The following is an 8,224-nucleotide window of genomic DNA, read 5'->3' on the forward strand; positions in this document are numbered from 1 at the left end:
TTCATCAGAAATAGTTTACAAAAATAATAATAATAACGTGCAAAAAGAAAGCCTCCACATGCAACTGAAACAAAATAATATGTTTAAAAGCATGAAACAAACAAAAATGTAAAAAGTATGCAGATTATATATTTTCACTTATATATGCCAGTCATAAGTCCCCATAAAAAAGAAACAAAAAAAAAATTCTAGCAACAATAGTTTGGCTAATCAATTGGCTGGTATTTGGTTAATGTGAATTGCAATTGTACCTGTGGATAACTAACTAACAGTATTGATTGTATGCTCAAATGTGCTTCTTTTACAAGACACTTAGAAAATATTTGTGAATATGTGTGTGTGTGTGCTTGTGCGTCTTTGAGTCAGTTTTTTTAATGCCTGGTAACTACCTGGATAGGTCCTTGAACTGGTTGGCAGTATTTTGGAAGTAGCTTCCCATTGCCTCCTTCCTAGGGCTAAGAGAGAGTGACTGGCTCAAAATCACTTAGTTAGCTTCATGTCTAAAGTGGGACTAGAATTCATCATCTCCCAGTTTCTAGCCTTATGCCTTAACCTCCACATAAAAAAACACAAAAAGGAAAAAAAATACCGTTAACATGCTAACATAAAAAATGAGTGTATAGTTGTTTAATTTCCTTTACAGAACTATATAGATGCCTGCATTTTTAGTTTTGATTTCATTAGTAACATAGGAAACATGTATTTATTTATTTACAAAGTTAAATGGCTGCCAATCTCATACAATGTTTTCAGGTGAAACACAAATTTTCTACCATTTTTAACTTGCAAATACTTTTAACTTTTGCTGCTGGATGAAACTCTTTCAGAATTAGCCAGTAGAAATATCTGTTTGACTTGTAAACTTTTTATATTATTCAGACATTTGAAATGGAAACTTTTCTACTATGGTGTGCAGGAATTAAGTTGTTGGTCAAATCAATACAGTTCATTCTTAGATGTTTGTCTTATGAAAAAAAAAGTTGTGTTGGAATAGCTTTACTATGGAATTGTTCAAAAATACAGTATAATACTTTGACAGGGTGTGTCTAAGAAAGAATTTTATGCATCTCAGAAATCAACAGAAGTTTGAACATTAGTTGGCTCAGGAGAATAATATTAATTACGCTTTGGTCTATGCCTATTAAATCTTGACCAGATTAACTAAAGAGGGTGGGATTGATGAAAAGGTTTCAATATGTTTTATATGCTATTAATATGCATTTCAATCTACATTTCAAGAAAAGTTTAGAAAGTTTCATTTTCTGAAACATAGGAGACCTGGTAACAGCAACTATAATTAATAGTGCCCAAAAATAGACTAGTGGTTTGACTCAGAAGAAATTGTCCTTTATTTTACTTAGGCTCAGATAGTCTTTAATGAAAACAAATGCCTTGGAAAAGCAGAGAATATACACAAATGTTATCGGATGCATAATTTTATTGTATGTAGGAAGGCACAACTGCAAAAGGCAAGAAATGATTCCTTGTGTCATGGAAGGCAGGGAGGTGTAGTAAAACCTGGAGAATATGCATGAGCAAACAGGAACCAGTAAACAGGATGTGAATTCAGAAAATTGCAACAGAAGTCATGTGAGATTGTAAGGTTTAAGAGAATACAACACTGTGTCAAAGTGCAGGTATTCCTGGCTATGGACTCTGTAATCAAGAGAAGCTAAGTAGGTGAAATTTGTCTTCTCCAACCCCTAATTTCCCTTCTCTCAGGAAACTGCCTAGAATTCTCCCTGTGGATGAACACTAGGAGGCAGCTTGTGACAAGTATTTTTCTCTTGTGCTAATCATTTACAGGCTGATGGGTTAATTTTTTCCTTCTGTTTAAAGGAGTTAGCTAGCCTATCTATGCATCGTTTCCTCTAGCAACCCTTCCATCTTCTGGCCTCTTTCTCCTCTTTTTAGTATATATGAATAACTCTGCTTTCTCTGTGGTTATTTTTTAAAAAGATGTCCTGTATTCTGAATGTAAAAATATTGAACTGTACAGGTAGTCCTTGCAACTGCCCTGTGTTTAGCGATGGCTTGAAATTTATTCTGGTACTGAAAAAGCATGTTTATGACTGGCCCTCACACTTAACAACTGCAGCATCCCCATGGCCATGTGAACATGATTCCAGCACTTCAGAACCGGTGGTGTTTAATGACTGTCATAGTGTCCTGTGGTCATGATTGCCATTTGTGCTTTTCACAGCTGACAAGCAGAATCGATGGAGAAGCTGACAGTAAAAGCGCAAGTTGTGGTCACGTGTCTTACTTAACAACCATGAGTGATTCCCTTAACTATTGCAATGGAAGTGAGGTAAGGCCATTGTGGTCATGTGATATCTTGCTTAATGATTGTATCATTTGGTGACGGTTGTCAGGCCCAATTTTGGTTGTTAAGCAAAGACTAATTCATCTCAGATACATGCTGATATCGACTAGAAACTTGATTAAAACATTGTTTAAAAACAAGCCAACATTGTCCTACCTGGGACTCTTTAGTTTTGTTGGTCTGCAATGCATGGTGAGACATTCTGGGATTTGTAGGCCAATGTAGCCAACCCACAAGTCCTTGGCATGCAAGAGAAGTAGCATAATAATTAGGAGGAATGTGTGAATGCAAGCCCTGAGTCCAACATCTTCATTTGATTTAAGAGACTGCTGTACAATTAGCACATAAAACTAATCTAAGGAAGACATATCTTCAGGAACCAATGGCCTTGCTATGTTGCTGAATTACATGCATGGTGAAATATTCTGGCAGTTCTGGTTCAGTGGCATCTGAAAAGCCACTTATTTCCCACCCATGTAAAGAATTTTGGGTATGCTTTTATCTGAATACATTTTACAATTGTATCTGTGAAGTCTATGACCAGACCCAACTTTACTACCATTTTTAATGGTCATAAGTAAAATCAGTCATAAGTGTGAATCCAGATTAACCAATGGTGTTTTTTGCCGGACCATGGGATAGTACAACTGACTTGAGTTGCGATCTCATGACTGTGGGGATGGGGGCAGTCATAAGTTCAAATTTAGGTTGTGACTGACTTTTTGGAGTCTAGTCAATTCAGCTCAAATTGAATATCAGAAATACATGTTTTCAAGGAGCTGTAACAGATGCAACTGAGCAGTATATGTCATCAGAACATAATACTCTGATATCTCAATCAGCATCCATTTGACTGCAAAATTGCACATAAGTTCATAAAGTTTGCGTGAATAAAAGGGTAAGGATGTAATCAATATACAGTATAATAGCTGACGTTGTAGTGCCTACAAGAGCTCAATGCTATTTAGCATCTTTGCTAACAGAATCAATCAAGAACATTCATACATTCATAGAATATCAATGTTGAAAAAGTTGTGTGTACTGATTCAGATATTTGCATGGCTCCCAAGAAACATTATTCATCAGATATTTAAGATAACATTTTCAAATATATTATGTTTGTTAAGTTTAAAAAAACATTGAAGGCTCTTTCAGACACATTTGTTCATCACAGGAGAGAAAAAAAATCTGTTTTAAAGCTAGCTAAATGGTCTAGAATTATCTCTTTGTAATCTAGGATAGCAAAACACTCTTCATTTTCATTAAGTCATCCCGGTTTAAAGAAGTTACATATCCCTCCATGAGAACTGACTATTCACACAATATGCTCTTAAGTTCCTTTATTCCTTAGAAAATAGATTCATTCAGTAACCAGGTTAAATATGTTATATAAACACTGCATAACATGATGCAAATCAAGCTTAGAGTTGAAGATTCACACAAATCCCTCCAGCCCTTCATAATAATTTCTTCCCTGTTGACAATCCTGTCAATCCAGCCATGTTACAAACACTTCTGTATGTATGTCAGTGGATAAATGCAAATCTCTCCACATCAGGAGTTGTCAAATTACCTGAATAATGTTTAACAGAGACAAATAAAAAGACTGTCACTGAGGAAAAGAAAATCAAAAGTAGAAGGAAGGGCTGGATGGTTTCTTTCCCTTCTTTTTTTTTGGCTTTGAGTCAATCTTTATTCCTGGAAGTTGCCTGAACAAGTCCATAAAATTTTCTTCGGAAAATTTTTAGAAGTAATTTGGGGTTGCCTTCTTCCTCCTTCCTAGCGCTGAGAGAGGGTAATTGACTCAAAATCATCCAATAGGTTTCATGCCTAAAACAAGACTAGAACTCGTGGTCTCCTACGTATTAATCCAGTGCCTTTAAACACTGAACCAAACTGGCTCTCATACCTGGCTTGATAACAGACAAAGTGAAAGGATCTTGAAAAGATAACAGACTCAATATGGGCCAGTTCAGACCACCCTGTTAACTAATTAAATGGTTAAGTCATAGGGCAGACTAATATAGAATATGCTAGCATTCTGCCCAGCTTAATTCCCATAACTAATCTAGAGCTAAATTAATTCTTCCCACTCAACCATGTAATGCAAATTGCTTCCTGGAGAGTAAGAACAAATGTATTTTCCTGTATCTGAGTCAGATAAAGTCACCATCTTAGGTATTCTTTTTCTGTTTTATAGAGTCCCAAAAGAGGCTGTTAGGAATATAAGTCACCTAACAGGTATTTGGGTTAGAAATATATAAACCAGGATAAACATTTTAATACTATGTCTTTAAGAAAAGCTGCAATTGGGTGTGGTTTTTCAAACAGCCATAAGATGGAGCCAGAAACTTGGATTGTTTAGTCTTAGTCTCAGAAGAGAGTGTGTCTGAGTGAGTATCTGTTTCCTTCTGTTGGAAAGTATTGCCGTTCCTCCTTTTCTTCTAATTGACTGATATTCCTGGATTTAATGTAAGTCTGATACTGAACTGTTTTTGACACTGGAATTTGATATTTGGATTATCCCTGGATTGAAAACTGACTGATTTAACTTGTGAATGACTTTGGATTGCTTGTTTGGACTTTGCTTAACGTTTCTGGAAGTAAAAACCTACATTTACCGTACAGTGTATCTGTGTGCTCTGTGTGTATTATTCCTACACTGCTCTCTCTACGTCTCCCTGTATGCGCTCATTCTCCTAATGGGGAATTACCTCAACAGAGGCAAAACAAGACATGGCTGCACAAGTCTTTCCTTCCCTACTTACAATAATGCTACTTTCAATTGCACCATCATGGTTTTTTTTCTTCTGCTCTGACAAAAATAATCCCAGGACATTATTTCTTAACTTTGACAATTTGAAGATGTGTGGATTTCAACTCCCAGAATTTCCCAACCAGCTATGTTGGCTGGGGAATTCTGGGAGTTGAAATCCCCACATCTTCAAGCTGCCAAGGTTGAGAAACATGTTCCAGGAAAGGAAATGTTTTATGTAGCAGTTGGGAAACTCGGAATATGGCTGCTTCTCAGCTGACCAGGTGAGAAGTGATTGCTAGCTGTTGGCATATGGCGGTAAGTCAATGGCCTGAGGAAGCAGATGATTAAACCAGCAATTTAATACAAATGTGGCTTATGAATCAACAAACTTAATATGAATCAACAATGCTATGTAGTTGCAAAAATGACAAATAATTTTAGATTAGCTCAGTGAAAGCACAATTTTCCACTCATAGGAGGAGATTCTCCATTGTTGTCCAGGTAAAGCCCTTCCTCAGATACCATATCTTATATAACGGGATTCAGACAAATTGAAATAGGTTTAGTAAACTGTAATGGGGATGAGTGTTAATTTGGTGTAGCAGTTTAAGGCAACAGGCTAGAAGCTGGGAGACCGTGAGTTCTAGTCCCACTTTAGACATGAAGGTAGCTGGATAATTTGGGGCTAGTCATTCTTTCTCAGCCCTAGAAAGGAAGCTTTGGCAAGCCACTTCTGAAATCTTGCCAAGAAAACAGCAGGGACTATTCACATGGTCACTGGGAGTTCACACTTTTAGGATAAACACACAAATGTGAGCAAAGCATTTTGTCATGAGGTGGGCTCTGGATTCTCCACCCACAGGCGCCTTGCACCTTTCCAGTCTTGGAGAGATCCTACATAGTACAGGTAGTCCTTGACTTACAAAAGTTCATTTAGTGACCGTTCAAAATTATAATGGCATTTTAAAAAGTGACTTACGGCCTTTTCCCCCCGCTTAACAACCGTTGCAGCATCCCCATGGGTCAGTTGATCAACATTCAGATACTTGGCAACTGACCCATATTTATGATGGTTGCAGTGTCCCAGGGTCAGGTAATGCCCCTTTGTGACTTTCTGATAAGCAAAGTCAGTGGAGAAGCCAGATTCACTTAACAACCATGTTGCTAACAGCGGCAGTCATTCATTTAATAACCGTGGCAAGAAAGATCATAAAATGGGGCAAAATTCTCTTAACTGTCTCACTTAGCAACAGAAATATTTGGCTTGATTGTGGTTGTAAGTCGTGACTACCTATATATTGCTATCACCTATCTTGCTCCAGAAAAATACAACTGTTGGCATTAATTTACTTTGAGGCTAAAGAGGCACACACCTCCAACCCCCCACCTTGCCTCTTCTTCTCTTCCAATTGTTGGAAGAAAAATCCAGTTCCAGTCCAAGCCGGGAATAAAATGGAGACTTCCTAAGAAAAAAGGTCCATTTATTCATGGGCAGAACCAACACACACACAGCATGCAGGTTCTGGGATAGCTGACAAATTAGCTTGATGTGTGCAAGGATTTTTTTTTCAGTTTCTGAAATGCTGCTGGGGGTTGTGCAATGTGTGAAATGCCCTTAGGAGATTGTGCAATATAGTGAGCTCTCTGACTTTTGCTAAATGGTAGTGGTATTATGTCCTAAAGCAGGGGTGTCAAACTCACGTCATGGCCCGCGGGCTGGATGTGTCACATGCTGGCCATGCACACCCCCATTTTGGTGAAGAGGAAAAAAGTCACGATACGTCACATGACGACATGAGTTTGACACCCCTGTCCTAAAGGGTCATGTCCTATTCTTAGAATTTGGGTGAAGGAAAATATAAAATTTAATCCGATCCCTGGAGGTGAAGGTCTTTTGTTTTGTGAATAGGTTGGCCCAATTTCTCTTAATGGGCACAAAATATCTGCCGGGGCTGTTAAGAAAGACAATCTGCTTTCTGTCTGTAAGAGCATGTTTCTCCATTTCTCTCTTTGGGGAAATATAATATTGGGCTTTTAATATTCCCCAAAATATTTCATTCTTTGAGGTGGGGTGGGGAGGAGGGCTTCCAACTGTTTTGCATAGGTTAATTGAACAGAGAGGTTGTATGCTTAAATTAAAATCCTTGCAGGGAGAGAAAATAGAACAGAGTTCAGCAGAAAAGCAAAGTTTCTAATGCATAGTTCAGAAACTACCAAGGTTAAAAACCAAAGAAAAAGAATTAAAAAGGAAATAAAACAATGGATTCTGTGAAACTTATCTCAGGGCCTAGTCTTCCAGATAGGAAAACACACAGGAAGAACAAAACAAACACATTTCCAACAGGTCAGATCATTCTATAAACTAAATCCAAAATCTAGATCTATGTTTAGTGCCATTATTCCCTAGAACAGTATGTTTTTTCTGCTGCTTTCAATTCCAAATGCCTAGATATTGGGGGTTTATGTCAGAGTTACTCTTTTCCTTATGTGGCAGAGAAGTTATAATAAAAGTAATGTGGGGCTTTCTCTATTTTTTTTTTTTAAAAAAACACAGTCTAACCAGAAAAAGGAGGAAAATTTCTTTCTCCCGATTGGTTGCTCAGTTTCCTGAGTGTTAATGGTTTCTGCCCTCTATCTAGATTAGCAGGTTAGATTTGACTGAAAGATCACTGAAGCTTTCCTTTAACATCTTTATGCTTGAATAAGATTTCTCCTCATACTAATAGAAAGGCAATAAGCCACCATGAACATGCCAAGTTGGGAGTGGTGTGCTATAGACTAGGGGTCTCCAACCTTGGCAACTTTAAGACTTGTGGACTTTGACTCTGTTGCCACAGTTGGAGACCCCTGCTATAGACGATCAGGAGAGTGGAAAATAAGATGCACTATAGCAGGGGTATCAAACTTGCAGTGTCACATCATGTGACGTATTGTGACTTTTTCCTCCTTTGCTAAACCAGGGGTGGTCATGTCCCAGGATGTGATGCATCCAGCCCATGGGCTGTGAGTTTGACACCCCTGCACTATGGCAAATTCAGAGAAGTGGGGTATGGTTAACTTTGGGACAAAGAAAGCTGGGATTGCAATCTTCAAGTATCTGGAAGGATGTCATAGAAATGTTTCCAATCATGCTAATTGAA

Source organism: Notechis scutatus, chromosome 3 (assembly GCF_049901735.1).
Source record: "Notechis scutatus isolate UNSWTSFEM ecotype Mainland chromosome 3, rNotScu1.2, whole genome shotgun sequence".
NCBI classification, from domain to species: Eukaryota; Metazoa; Chordata; class Lepidosauria; order Squamata; family Elapidae; genus Notechis; species Notechis scutatus.